The 16,195-nt window shown below is 41.5% G+C and overlaps 1 long non-coding RNA gene across 1 annotated transcript in view; it reads right to left on the reverse strand.

The window, feature by feature from the left end:
• The window catches only part of LOC143301649 (uncharacterized), a 19,053-nt gene extending 3,790 nt beyond the window's left edge, over positions 1 to 15,263 (reverse strand). The window contains exon 1 of the long non-coding RNA XR_013057819.1: positions 15,088 to 15,263. This is a non-coding gene — a long non-coding RNA (uncharacterized LOC143301649). The remainder of the gene's footprint in view (positions 1 to 15,087) is intronic.
• Between the last annotated feature and the right edge of the window lie 932 nt (positions 15,264 to 16,195).

The raw sequence follows: 16,195 nt of genomic DNA on the forward strand, positions 1-16,195 counted from the left end.
AACAAAAACCAAAACCTCTAGGTTACGGCTCCCTTAAATCACACATATTCTACATGTATCGCACAAATGTCTGCAACTTGTTGGATGAAACTCAGTGGATTAAGAAAAAAAAAAAAGAAAAAAGAAAAACAACACCTGCCAGTGTCACACATGTTACAACATCACATCTCATCACTATGATGCTCTGCTGATCATGTTTTCATCAGTCCAAGCACATTGGTGTCACTCTGTGTGTGTGTGTGTGTGTGTGTGTGCGTGTGCGTGTCTGTGTGTAATTTTGCTGTTCATTTACAATCCCTGAAATGTATTCCCGTTTTGTTTCAATTGAGACAGTCAAAAAACAACAGCTGGCATCTTAATTACGGTTAAAAAAATGTATATATATAAAAAAGAAAACTTGTATAGAGTCTGTACCTGAGAGATGACAGAATGTGTGTGTTTGTGAGAGAGAGAGAGACAGAGAGAGAGAGAGTCAGAGACAAAATGGGCAGACAGAGATACTCTGAAAGCAAGAGAGAGTAGTTTATTGCATTTACATGCATGCAAACGATTCCCTGTGCATGCACATAAAAAGACAAACATATATATTATAACCAGACAGAAAATGAGGAGGTGAGGGAGATGTAGGGGTTCCGGGGGGGGGGGGGAGGGGAGTAATCACATTTTTCAATTCCGGGTGTGTGTGGGGGGTGGGGGAGTACTAATCACATTAGTCATCCGGCTTGTTTTCATTCCATGACAAACAAGCAATACAAAAAAGCATAACATTACACACGTAAATATCAAATCATGTCAAAATACATAAAAAATACATCAACACAAATAAATATAAACGTATAAATAGTTCACACACACGCACCTGCACACACATGCACACGCGCGCGCACGCACACACACACACACACACACACAACATATTGTGTCTACACATTTTTTCTGGAGTTCTGAATAGTACATTACTTTTAACACATTAATCCTAGTTTTGACACTGAAAATGGCTGAATCATCATTCCACAATAAACCATCAGAGTATGTATGACAAACAAGCAATACAAAAAAGCGCCACACTACAAAGGTAAATATCAAATCATGTCAAAATACATAAAAATATATCAACACAAATAAATATAAACGCATAAATAGTTCACACACACACACACACACACACACATATGTGCACGCGCGCTCACACACACACACACACGCACAGAACATATCGTGTCTGCACATATTTTCACGAGTTCTGAATGGTACATTACTTTTAACACATTAATCCTAGTTTTGACATTGAGAATGGCTGAATCATTATTCCACAGTAAATCATCAGAGTATGTATAACAAGATTTTAAAAGATCAATTCTTGGACAGGGTAACATCATCTTACGGACATCTTGCAGTTAGTTTGAAATTTACTTACAATTAAGGGTGGGGCACAACCAAATAAGATTTTGAACATAAAATTGCTTTCTTGTATTTTAGGTTCCATTTGAATGAGACAGTATCCAACTGACAATAGTCATCTGATGTCAATGTGGAAGATTTCAGGAAACTTATTTATTCCACTGCATATCTGTGAAGACTAGACAGTGTCTTGAGAATATTCTCATTTGCAGAATATCATAGAGTGAATACAGTCATATTTGACATGAGGTTATCTATGCATCAAAGAACATTTTTTTTGTGAATGAACATCTAGGAAATGTTTTACTTTGTTCAGCCACCACAATTTTTTTTAAACAGTTTTACACAACACCAAATTTGATCTGACCATGGTATATTGTCAAACACTACTCCAAGAGCGTCAAGTTCTTTGATCATTACATCATTTGTGTAAAGAGGAACAAAGTTATCAGAAGTGTTTTGACTCTTCTACTAAGTGGTGATCATCATGTGTTTGGCTTCCTAACTATGAAGATACATATGGTTCAGTTTTGATTGCATACTGATTAATATTCTCTTGTAACAATAGAGATACTTCTTTTCTATCGGAAAGGCTGGCATGTGGAGCTGTATCATCCAAAATATTTTCACAAAGTGTTGTTCAGTAAACTGAGGATAATTTTGGTCCTAGAACACAGCCTTGGGGTACACCATACTTTAACAGGGGGAAAAAAAAAAAAAAAAAAAAAGCAGACTTGACCCAATTTTTTTTTCTGTAACATAAAAAATGTCATAAGTTCTAAAGTGCTGTTAGATAATAAAATGTTAGCCTACTTAGGAGCTTGTGGTGAATCCTTTTTACTTACATAACAAACACACTTATCAACCAGGACTAGAGAGAGAGAGGGGGGGGGGGAGATGTAGAGAGACAGAAAAACTTGCAGAAAAACACACATCTACCAAGAACATACTCATTTCTATTTAGAAAACACACACACACACACTCACTCACTCTCTCTCTCTCTCTCACACACACACACACAGACACACAAAATGCACAAAGTAACAGCCTTGTTTACATCCTGCCCTGGCCTGTAAAGCCTGACAAGCCTCCCACAGAGAGACAGAGACAGAGACAGAGACCCCTGGAAGGAGAACAATAAGGGCTGACACACAGACCGGCCCGACTGCCACTGAAGAAAGACTGGAAGGAGGAAACTGACATTAGTAAAAGACTGATGAAAGGAGAGATCGCGAAAGAGAGAAAAAAAATCAATACCACTCCCCCCCCCCCCCCCCACCCACCCCCCTACAAAGCAACAAACAATAACCTCCACCTCCACCACCACTTCTGACAGAGCCTGAAAAAATTCCTGCGGTTCTGGTAACCCGACCCCTCACCACCAGCCCAACGACCTCCTATCCCCTCACCATCCTCTACCCCCCCCCCCCCCCACAATCCCCCACCACCACCACCCCATACCACTTAGTCATCCCCCCCCCCCCACTCCCCCACTGCCACCATGCCTCCACCCATCCCCTGCCTTGGATTTTCCTCAGTCACTTACGTCAACAAATCACAACTTGAGCTGGCACTGGCCTGAACTGTGACGTCAATTTATGTTTACTGCTTCGTTCGCACGCGGTTGCTGAAACTTTTTATTTTTTATTTTTATTTCATTGCTAACATCCGTGTTTTTTGTTGTTGTTGTTCTGTTGTTGTTGTTGTTGTTGTGTGTGTGTGTATGTGTGTGTGTTTGTTTTTTAAAAAAAAATAACAATGAATGTGTGTGTGTGTGTGTGTGTGTGTGTGTGTGTGTGTGTGCGCGCGCGCGCGCGCGCGCTTGGTTTATTTCAAGTGATGCTATCGGAGAGTGTGATAAGTTTACAGCTAAATGGTTAGCACGTCAAGGGGTTTGAGCTGCAGGTGTCGGGTTCAAATCCACCAGCAGCAGCAGCATCCAAGGAAGAAAAAGGGTGGGACATTTTTTCAGTGGCGGTGCAGTGCCTGGAAAGGACTCCACGCACAGTGTTGACTCCCGCCAAGAATGCCCCCCACCCCGCTCGGAGTTATTGCAGGGTTGTTGTTTTTTATCCCCCCCCCCCCAACCCCCCTCTCCATAACAGTTATTTTTTTAATCATGTCAAGGCAAGGGCTAGTTGTAAGAGTCTTACCGAGCTAATCGTTTCATGCCTTTCCGTGGTGTTAACTTTAGGGTCGGGGTCATTCTGGGGCATCGCACCGTACTGAAAGCAGTACGCCACTTAACCACTGTGCACCAGGGTGGTGCGGTGGTCAGGAAAGGGTGTGGTCAGTTGTTGTTGTTTTTCTGCCCCCCCCCCCCCCCCCCCCTCCCCTTCTCTCTCTCTTTTGCTTTGATATTTGTTGACAAGCATTTGAATGGCGCCATAAGAAAAGTGTCTGTTTCAAATGCTTGAAGCAGACAACGAAGTATTTTTGAACTGGAATGAATTTTGACGATGTGCCACACTTGTAGAACCGAGTCCTATGATCATGAAGGAATTGTGGCTTTCAAGCGAGCATCAACGGCAACCAGATAAGCATTAAAAAAAAAAAAAAATTAAACAAAAAAAAAACCGTTTTATCTAATTATTTGTTTTGGGTTGTTGTTTTTAACCCCTGTGTCTGTGAACCTCAGGAAAAAAAAAAAAGGGTAGGTTAGGTTTTTCCCTATCACACATTGGAAAATACAGCATCCCCGCAAACAGAAAGCCGCTCGTGCGTCCACGGATGGATGTTCAGAAAGGGCAGGGAATGAAGATGGTTGGAAGAGAGTGGTTCGGGGGCAAAACAGGTTAAGTGTGCGCATATTTCCGTTTTCTACACAACTATAAATAAATATATATACATATATAAAATAAAATAAAAACAACGCGAAACTGCTTGCAAGAGGAGACGGGGCGGGCTACATATCATAATAAATCACCCGATCATCGTCATTGCTATCACTAAGCTTCATGCCTGACAACAGCTGGGACGAAACCAGCATAACAAACAGCTAGTGACAAAATCAGCACAATTTTCCCCCTCAAGGCGGAATGAGCAGTGTTCACAACAAGGCGGGGGGCGTTCACTCCGTCAGTCACACACAGGAGTGGAGGGGAAGAAAAGTGTACATTTCCATCAACACGTGGTCAGGAACGGGAACAAAATCAACATGTATGCAGTCCAGAACGAAGACAATTTGTCTTTCTGTCAGAAATGAAACCAACAATGTAGAACAGCCAGGGATGAAATCAACACTCTCTCTCTCTCTCTCTCTCTCTCTCTCTCTCTACACACACATATATATATATACACACACACACAGAGTCAGGAACGAAACCAACAACGTACAATCTGAAACGAAATCAGCAAGTATGCGGTCAGGAACGGAATTTGCAATTCAGTACAAACAGGAACGAAATCAACAATGACAAACAGTCTGGGACAGAATCGACACGCAGTCAAGAACGAAACCTACACGCATACAGTCTGAAATGAAATCAACACGACCACAATCAGGAACCAAATCAACACACATACAATAAAAAATGAAATGAATACGTATACAATCAATGAAATCAACACGTGTACAATCAATGAAATCAAAACGTATACAATCTGGAACGAAGTCAACACGAAAACGGTCGGGAACGAAATCAACACAGGCAAGAGATTAACAGTCAGGAACGAGATGAACGAGATTAACATAGCCAGGAACGATATTAACACAGACAGGAACGATATTAACACAAGCCAGGAACGATATTAACACAGATAGGAACGATATTAACACAGCCAGGAACGAGATTAACATAGCCAGGAACGAGATTAACGCAGACAGGAACGAGATTAACACAGACAGGAACGAGATTAACATAGCCAGGAACGATATTAACACAGCCAGGAACGATATTAACACGGCAGAGGAACGAGATATTAACACAGCCAGGAACGAGATTAGCACAGACAGGAACGAGATAACATAGCCAGGAACGATATTAACATAGCCAGGAACGATATTAACACGGCCAGGAACGAGATTAACACAGCCAGGAACGAAATAAACACGGTCAGGAACCGAAATCAACAACGCAATTAGGAGCGAAATCAACAACGCAGTACAGACAGGAACGAAATTAATACATGCAATCTGGGACGAAATCAACAATGAACATACGGGAAAGAAAGAAAACAGGCTTGGAGGCATGATAGATGATCATAATAGATATCCGCTTGCACGATCCCCCCACCCCCACCAACAATACACGCGCGCGCGCGCGCACACACACACACACACACACACAACGGCCAATACTTTTCATTCCGTTAGCGAGAACATTTTTAGTTTCCGCCTCAGATCGGGAGTCTGATGTCAGCGGTTGACAATGGTTCACTCACAACGGACAGCTTCTTAATACGTGTCCAGTTTTTAGCACGGTATATATACAGTGTGTGTGTGTGTGTGTGTGTGTGTGTGTGTGAGAATAATGTTCACTTGGTCCGTTATTTGTCGATACAACTGACCTAAAGTCACTTCTTCTTTTCTTTTATTAAAGCATGACAACCGAACCACTCCCTCTTCCATCCATCCTCCTTTGCCACAACACTGAGAGCTGATGCTACCTCTCCTCTCCCCCCCTCCCCACACACACGTGCGCGCGCGCGTGCACACACACACACAACCTTCCGCCCAACCCCTGCCACTCTGCCTGATGACGCTGTGCCTGTCTCACAATGTGGCCACCCATCCCCACCCACACACTCCAATCATCACTGAAGATTCTCAAGCTAAAACTGTTCCACAAACTACAACAATTCTTTGTAAAACGGGTGATTTTATGTTTGTGTGTGGCGGGTGGGGGTCGGTTGTTTTTTTGTTTGTTTTTTTCTTTCAATCATAGTAAGTAGATTTGAACTGAACCCGAGAAATTTTTCAGCTAAAGAAATATTCTCATTGTTGTTGTTGTTATCATAAAATACGCTGGAACCATCAGTGGAATTATACTGCTGTCGGCGTAATGGAGAGGAAGATGGGAAGACAGATGACAAGAAGAATGAGAGAGAGAGAGGTGGGGAGAGAGAGAGGTGGGGGGAGAGAGGGAGGTGGTGGTGGTGGGGGAAGGAGGAAGGAGATAGCGGGGGTGGGAAGGAGGAGGGATGAGAGAGAAGGGGAGGGTGGGGTGGAAAGGAGAGGCGAGAGAGAGAAGGGGGGGGGGGAGAAATGAGGGAGAGGGAGGGATGAGAGATGGAAAGCAGGCAGAGAGATAGACAGAGAGACAGATCGACAGAGAGCAGTAGGCATGCACTCCGACTTGCAGACATACAAGAGCAAGACAAAAGTCGGATGAGGGGACTGGGACGTGTACGCTCGCATAGAGCCTGCAACAAGACCCCCACCCCATCCCACCCAACTACGCTCCTACCAACCAATCTCTCTCTCCCTCCCCACCCTCCTCTTTCTCTCTCTCTCAACATCTTTCTTCTACCTAATTCACCCTCCTTCCCCTCCTCACCACCACCTTTCCTTTATTTCTTTTCTTTGTTCCCCTCCCCCCCTTTTTTTTTTCAACAACGCAACAACCTCACACACACACACACACACACACAAATAACTTGACGTTCTACATGAGTGGCCAGTCTCCATGGCAACGCGGAGATAGTCACGTGCCGGCAAAGCCGCACGCGCAGTGCGGCGCGCGCACGCGTGCCACCGACATCCACACAAGACAAACAATAGGAGCGACTTCCAACACGCCACAAAGGCAACAAAGGCTGAAAGAGCTCTCAACGACTGGGATTTCCATGTGACACAGTCTTCATTTAAATTGTATATTTTAAAATGTACAGTATAAAAAAAAAAAGGGGGGGGGGGGGGGAGGGAAGAACGAATGGAACGAAAGAAAGAAAGAAAACAAGAGAGCGAGGTCTCAGCGAAAACAAGTTTCTTGTGCGTTGATTTTTTTTGATTTTTTTTTTTATTATTACTATTTTTAATCTCTCTCGCTCCGCAATACGAAGGTGTAAAAGGAAACTGCGCAAAAATACACGCGCTCGCGCGCATGTCTGTGAGAGAGAGAGAGAGAGAAAGAGAGAGGAGAGAGAGTATATTAATGAAAATTACAAATACATGGGTGTGTGTTTGTGCGTGTGTCCGGTTCATGGTGCGATCCCGTCGATTTCAGTTAGAAAAAAAAAAAAAAAAGAAGATCGAAATGACATCAGTAACAATGTGCAGGCCAGCAGTTGTGTTGTTTTAATTTTTCTCTTTAAAAAAATCATCCTGCTTCAACATCCCGTCTCTCTCTCTCTCTCTCAATGGCTGCAGGTGTAAATTATGGATAGCAATAGAAAACGGCTGGCGAGGCTTGACTGTCGTTGTGAAGGTGAATACAATGGTCTCTCTTTCTCTGAACTTAGTGCACATTTAAACCCGTTTAAAAAAAAAAAATTGTAACAAATGCAAAATAACAAGAGAGAGAGAGAGAGGGGGGGGGGGGGTCAGACTACAGTTTGTTTCACTGGGAGAAAAGCAAACAGTCCCCCCCCCTCCCCGCCACTTCTCCACCACCATCCATGTTATGCAGCAGTGTTGTCAATCTGGAAATGTAACAGGCAGTTTGTTTGTTTTTCTCGTTGTGAAACAAAAGAGCCAATTCCCCAATCACCCTACCCGCCCACCCACACATACACTCCCCCCTCTCCTCCTACACCCCATCCCCCATCACATTCCAACCTCACATCTCTCTCTCTCTCTCTCCCTCCGTCTCTAATTATGAAATTGTCCATCTTGTTGACTGTAGCGTAAAAAAAAGGTGGAAGAGTGGGACAGGGAACGGCTGTCGTAGCAGCTACAGCGTTTACTGTTATGTTTTAATTCAAAGAAAGTGGTTTTGTAATTCTCTCCCTCTCATAAAAAAAAAAAAATCAATACATATTATTTCACTGTCACGTTTGTTAACAAAGCCATTCATTAATTCATACTCTCTCTTTTTCTACCCTTCTTCTTCTTCGGTCTTTCTTTCTCATTTCTTCGTGGTATTTCCGTCATTCTATCATACTGATTTTTCCGGCTTTAACCACAGCCTCGTGTGTGTGTGTGTGTGTGTGTGGGTGGGTGGGTGCGCGCGCACGCGCCCACGTGAGTGCCTGCGTGTGCGTTTGTGTGTGTGAGAGCGCGTGCGATCGTGTGTGCGTGAATGTGAGCTTACCCTTCCTCCTCTTGTCTTCTTAAACTTGTCTATTCTGAACAAATCATTCTCTAAAAATAGTACCGTTCGTGTTGTGTTCCCTGTTCTGTAATGCATCCGTGTGACATGGGTGTCAACTGCCGATCGATACACATGTTTTCAGTCACCATCATTTGCCGCCGCCACACAACCTGGCTTCCCATTGGCTATAGTTTTGACAGAATTAACCGCCCCACCCCCACCCTTCTTTCAGTGTGTTCGTGGGCTGCCCCCCACATAGGCATCTATACTCCGTTTTCGGGTAATACTGACGGTGCTGAGGGTATCGCTAAATTATGAAGATAATGTTAAACTGTCCATCTCTCTCCTTCCACACACAGAGGATGAGACAGATCTGGCGGGATGAATCGACAGTTTGTTGTTGTTGTTGCTGCTGTTGTTAATCTGACCCCATTATCATGCACAAATCTTTTCGTTTTGGATCTGACAAGAGAATCTAAATCTTTGATAAACGGTGCCGACCTCTGTACGCACATACAGAAACAGAAACATACATCTCGGAGAAATTAAACTCTGTGTGAATTTTTAAGGAACATCGGTGTCTCGGAACCGGCATTCACTGTGCGCGTCTAAAGAAACCTCTGAGACGAGAAGTGACACCCTTTCAGCACATTTAAGAAACATACTCATCTAAAGAATTATCTTCCGATAAGTGGTATCTGTATCTTTAAACACACACACACACACATTTCAGAGAATCGCCATGGCACTTTTCTACAGAAATCTTGAGGGATCAGATAAGTTACCCATGTGCCGTCCCCCCCCCCCCCCACCCCCCCTCTCTCTCTCTCTGAACACATGAACAGGAAAACAATGACGTAGCTTGGCCCTCCTGTAAACCACTGCCCAGGTCTCCTCCCACCTGTATAGTATTGTACTATGTATACACTACACCCATACTAGTAACCCACGACTCTGCCACTAACCACGAAATAACCACAGGCAGCTGTTGTAACGTCGCACACAATGAATTCATGACAGACGGATGCAACAGCTGAACGGTGGCGGTGAATGTATTTGGGTTTTTATCCGTCAGACATATGCCGGCCATTGGAATCCCAGCAACGCCTGAATGTTACAGCTCAGGTCGTCTCCTCTCCACGCCCCCCCCCCCCCCCCCCCCCCCCCTCCTCCCCAAATTCACTCCCTCACTCAAGTATCACAATTACGGTGTTTCGAACCGAGAAAAGGTCTAAAAACAGTACGCCCACCCAACGTGCTGTCCGAGTGATGCACGGTTGCCTGTGGTGTGTTTTTTGCAACGGCTTTGAAATTGTTTGTTCAGGACATGCGATGCGAGCACAATGTGTTTCGACAACCGTATTGGATGTTGATTGCACTGATCTCTAATTAATTAACACGTCGCCTTTGTAAGCAAATCTATCAACAACTTCTCGTTTTGATGTAATGAAGTATTCTTGTACCTACCGAAACAATCAATGAACGACACCGCCAGTTTCACGTGAGCCTGTCGCCAATGACAACTGAACATGGCGGACATTTTCGAAAGAAAAACTTTGAACCTGGAGGGGAGTCAGAGACCGAAAAAGACTTAACTGAGCAGGCAGCTAGACCTGACTGGAGATCCCAAGCTTCGAACAGGTTTTTAAAATCACATTTTCAAACTTCAAAGGCAAAATAAATAAATAAATTATTGCGCTGGTAACCCTCATGAAAGTAACTGTATTGTGAGAGCCAGCTTATTCCCTTTGAATAAAATGTCATCGTCTACAGAATGGTGATTTCTGAAAGAACCTTTCCGGATTTGTTTCGTTTACCGGGGCTAACATTCTGTTGAAGTTAGACCTACTTTTGATTCAGGTGTAACACTTTCCTGTTTCCCTCACCAATCACTGACAGAAACAATGTTGGTAATATCCAATTTTGACAACAATGCAGTATTTCCAGTAAAAACGGCCAATATTGGAAACTTTTATCAACCAAGGTAATAAATAAATATATATATATATAAAAAACCGTTTGTACACATATACATGGTATGAAATAACCTGTTCTTGTCTTTAGTTCAGTATAATAATGTTCATGGAGTGCAATTTCAATTCCTGGGCAATATATATATATACCATAACCATTTCAGGACCTCAAAAAATCCCTTTAGCCTGATCCAAGCTTTATCACAACAGCTACCTGAACAACTCAGCCAATGGCAGCTGTCTTGTGTGTCTTGAGGTACCCTGTGATATGGCAAACAATTGATGCAACCCTTTCTGGATACAATAATACAAACCTTGTATGGCTTCATCTTTCCCACTCCATGTTGGTGACAGAAGTATGTCTATGAAGAACAGTCCACCGGTTAGTTATGGTTAGTAACCAAGTCATTTTCCCCATCCCATGCAAGATGCTGGTACAAAGTATGGTTAGATTTTTTTTTTGTTTTTCAATCTGGGATTACATGTGCATATGATGCAGTAAAAAAAAAAAAAAATCTTTGGATACAAAACAAAAGCAGCAAGGATCTACTTGCATAGCATTCGCCACACTGCAATGTAAATTCATACTGACTTAAATACACTACTGCTGTTGTTAATTAATCATCCATTGGACTGGAAGTGGAACAGGCAGTGAAGTTAAAAATGCCCATTGATACACCAGTATCTCTGACACTAAAACTGTTAAAACAGACACAATTTCCTTCTAACAACACTGAATTTCTGATTTCAAAATAAAACAATTTCATTGGCACCAATGTACATTATATTATTTTCAAAAATATGAAAACAGATTATACAAAATATGCTGTGCATGTTTTCATTAGTGTTCAACTCCTTTGGAACAAACAACTGCATGAAGTCTGTCTCTTGAACACACACACACACACACACACACACACACACACACAGAGAGAAGCTGTCCTCATTTGTGGTACATCCCACTGCTAAGTGCCGGCAGAAGAAATAATTTATTATGGATTTTTGCAAGGGAAAAACAAAATGAAAAAAATAACTGAATATAAATAAAGACTGGCAAAACTGTTACAGGGACATCAAAGCTGACTGAAATAAATTCATTTAACAAGCAAATAGAGTAACATGCTTGTAAGTTGTTTCATGATCAACCCTCACTGCCTCTTTTCAATGACTGAAATACAGTAACAACTGCTCATTTATTGTTGTGTCATAATTTACTCTTATTTTGATCACTGACACTTAATCAGTACAAAAGCTGTGAGTTGAACTTAAGTAACATCTGCACCATACATGTGTATGGTTTGCATTAGTTGACAGTGGTCTTTGGCAGAGGAAGGGTTACCTTTATTTACACATCCACCACTCTGCCACTGCTGACACAGTTTTCATCTTAAGGTAACACTTCAATGGATTCTGCAAAGGAACTGCTTAAAAGACCAATTGATTGACTGTCTCCCCCACCCCTACCCCTCACACTCATCCACCTCTTCAGACCACAAGTTTATACAGACAACGTACTGAATTGAAGACACCTCTCTGCCAGTCACCATGGGACTGACGACTTGGAGGTCTAAGAGAACATGGGTTTGAGCCCTATTGGAGGTGGGGGGTTTTCAGCCTGTGCAGCCAGCTCCTACCCAGAGCTCTGTATACTACGGGGCTTGAATGTTAAGACTGGGATCGCACAGTCAAGGGTCATCCACTTCATGGATGTGTCTTTATGCCAATTTTCCTCACTGCACCCACATGTGAAATGGGTACCTGACTTCCTTCAGGAAAGGTTAAACTGTAAGTAGAGGAAGGAGAGGATTGGGCCCTGCCTTCCTATGCTGAGCCCTTGACACAGTGAATATGCGAGTTCACCGCCCCAGTGGCCTTAAAAGACTTCTGGACATTTAACCTTAAATGCTTTGCTGAACGAAAAACTGAAAGAAAGCACTCACACAACAAAGCACCCACTCATCCATGCCCAGTGGCAGCTGTCAGTCGCTCTACCCAGGTAGGCAGCCTGTTTTGCAAATGACGCCGTGTTTGTAATGCACTTGACTGAGGATAGGCGCTATATCAGTATCCATATCAATCAATCAATCATAGTTGTTAAAGGATTAACTAGTGAACTGGGGTTCAGTGAAAGTGGAGCAAAGTCAAAGGGTTACAGTGAAAACTGGACCAGTGTACAGTTAACACTAAAAGGTTCAGTGAAAATGGGGTCATCCAATATTCACGAGTTACAATAAATATGGGAGAATGAATACAGCTTGGTGAGAGGTATGAGCAGCATGCATTATAAGTCACTGACAGCACAAAAACACCCTACCATTCCCATCTCACAACTTGCCCATAAGCATTCACTCAAATGACATTTTAGTTTTTTCTAGTACCGGTTCCTGTACAGGCAGACATGCAATCCTTGTGCTTATGTTAACACATACACACTTCACGCGCAAACAAAAGTATGCGCCCAGACACACACACACACACATGCACAATCGTACACACATGGACCAAACACACAAGCATGTGCACTAAAGCACATGCAAAAGCACATACAGATTATACTAAACATATTTGTCTTAAAAACCCCTTGTGCTACGAAAGGAACTCATAAGCTGCTCATAATGTACCTTTGAGTTAAAATCCCTCACATGGTGGAGTTGACTCATAAGATCAAGACAACTACAACAAAAATAAATAAATAAAAGAAGAACAAAGACAAACACAGCAACAACGACAATAATAATACCAATGATATGAATAATAACAAAGACCAAACAGGTGAAAGTTTTCATAATATAGAAATGATCTTTGAACTCAATACTGAAAGCTAAAACTATTTCTCTGACTTTGTGACTTTAAACTATAAACAAGGCAAAAACAGCTGATCTTTGTATTTGACTTAATATCTTACACTTCGAGACATGTAGAATGATAAACAGATTGATGCATATTATGTAAATCTAAACTGCATCTGAAACAGACACCTGATCACATGGAATCACTGTTCATGTAAGCACATTCATTATTTACACAAAGCCCTTGATATTTATGTTTGACCATCATCATCTCAACAGGAACCCAGCAAAGAGGTTTGAAAAATAACTGGGGGTCAGGATTTGGGAGGGAGGGGGGCAGGTGGGGATGTTTTTTGTTGTTGCTGTTGTTGTCGTTGCTGTTTTGGTTTTTTTGGTCAGCTTTCATCATTAACATCTTCATTATTTCTATAATCATTCTTTTATTGTGAATCTTTGTTATTTTTCTTTCATTTATGTAAAAAATATTTAAAAAATAAAATAAAATCAATATTTTTTGGCCCCCCCTCCCCCCTCCTATTTCCCCCATGTGTATTATCTTATGTCCACAACAAAAACTAAATTTCTATTTTGCAGATATGGTTAAACAGAATGAGAAGTTCAAATCAAATCATACAAATATACTTTCATAACAATCAAGGACTGAGGCAATATACTATGATTACACCAAAGCCTGTGTCGAAAGTACACAGCAGAAGAATTGTTTGCATTCTTTCAAATTGCATAAATCCACATTTTCTATGTAAGAATAGATTTCACCACACACAACCACACACACACACACACACACAGATGGAGAGAGAGAGAGAGAGAGATCTAATTTAGAAGCAAAGTGTTGCTCTGCTAAAATAAAACAATAAAGATACATATCAGTATAATATAGATATATAACTGATTGTGTATATCTGTGAAACATATTTCCTTGCATCCACACCCTCATGCTACAAAGTCAATATCAGCATTGTGAGTTTGTAAGTAGCGTTATGATAACCTGGACAACAATCCTACTTCACAAAAACTTGTTAGCAGGTGAGAACAGTGAGTGATACACATGTACACAGGGTTCCCACAGATGTGATCCAACAAAATTCCATGCTTTTTCAAGACCTTCCAGACCAGACAGAACATTTTCCACACTAAACACAAAGCAAAAAATATTTTGTCTGTTACACAGCAGACAAAATAGATCTGCAGACATCCAGTATCTATGTTCAATTCTCATCCCTTTCACCAGTACCAGTTTTTTCAATTGTTTGGCTTTTTAAAAACTTTCTCTTTTTTTTTTCTTTTTTTTCTTTTTTTTTTTTTACATGCATTAACTGTTTAAACTCTTTGTTGATTGGTACTGGTCAATGTTTTTATTACAATTCCAAGACTTTACCGAACCTTGCACAGTAAAACATAATATTTTTCAAAACCATTCCCAGTCCTTGAGATGGTTCTCTCATTTTTCTCATTTTCCCCCAGACTTTTCCAGACTTCCATGACTGTACGAACCCTGTATATATATATGCAATGAAACACAAACATACATAGATCAAACCCAGGGAGGCAGCCAACAAAAACAAGCGTAACAGTTAATACAGGTAAGCATACAGGAACATAGGTATGGTGAGGAGTTTGCGGCAGAGGGATGGGAGATGGGGTGGGGGGGCCACCACCTAAAAATATTTGGGCAGCGAGCAGAGATACAGCAAGGAAGTGAAGATTACCTGTCCGTCACAAGGTGGGGGACAGGGGGATGGGGAGGAAGGACAGTGCACTGGCTGCCATGGTGCCATAAGTGCTCAGCCCCCTTCGCCCCAGAGACCCGCTGCACACCAAAGGAAAAGAAAAAAAAACAAAAAAAACCAAACACACCAAGCGCGTCAACATCCAACAACTCAAAGAGGAAGCCACAACAAATATACACATAAACAGAGTAATAGTTTCACCTCGTGTCCATCACCACAAACAGAAGACACAACAATGTGTAAACAAAACACCGTCACTGAAAAGCGAGGAAGCATAAACAAGAGATCCAGAGAGTCAGCCACGAAACAAAAATGAGAAACAATAACAACAAAAACAACAAGAGCAGCTGATACAATTTATGAAACAAAAGGAATCCAAAACAACAAATTAACACAGCACACATAAACACACACACACACATTAAGACAGAGAAACTCAAACAAAATTATGGGACAGAGAAAAAACCATCCTGAACCAACCCATCAAAACAGGAAACCCAACATCATTACAACCCTGTGCATAACAACAATCCACCATACACAAAACAACTTCGACACACACACACACACACACGCACACACAGAGGGAGGTATGAGGGGGGGAGAAAAATGAATCTTAAAGATAAATTACTTTCCAGAAAAATTAATCTTAAAGATAAATTACTTTCCAGAACAAAGTAAACAATTACACAACACACACACATGTATACACATATTACAGTCAAACACATACATACAGTGAAACAGAGATACTTAAATTGTTAAAAATGCATGTACACACAGACACAAAGACACAAAAACCAAAGATCAAAACAAAAAATACCCAAACTGAAAGTGGGAAAATATATACATATATAATCATAAAGACACAAACTATAAAACACATGTTTTCAAATAACACAACAGCATCTAAATAACATGAAATCAAATATGGCTGGAAACATATCAAAAGCAAACATACTTCAAGTACTACTACTATACTAGTATTAATTATTTAATAACATCACACAAAATTTCATTATTCTGTCTTTTCTCCTTAATCCCAGTTAACTAATTAAGGATGTTTTTTTTTTGTTTTTTTTACTTT

The sequence above is a fragment of the Babylonia areolata genome, chromosome 27 (genome assembly GCF_041734735.1).
Source record: "Babylonia areolata isolate BAREFJ2019XMU chromosome 27, ASM4173473v1, whole genome shotgun sequence".
Classification (NCBI taxonomy): Eukaryota; Metazoa; Mollusca; class Gastropoda; order Neogastropoda; family Buccinidae; genus Babylonia; species Babylonia areolata.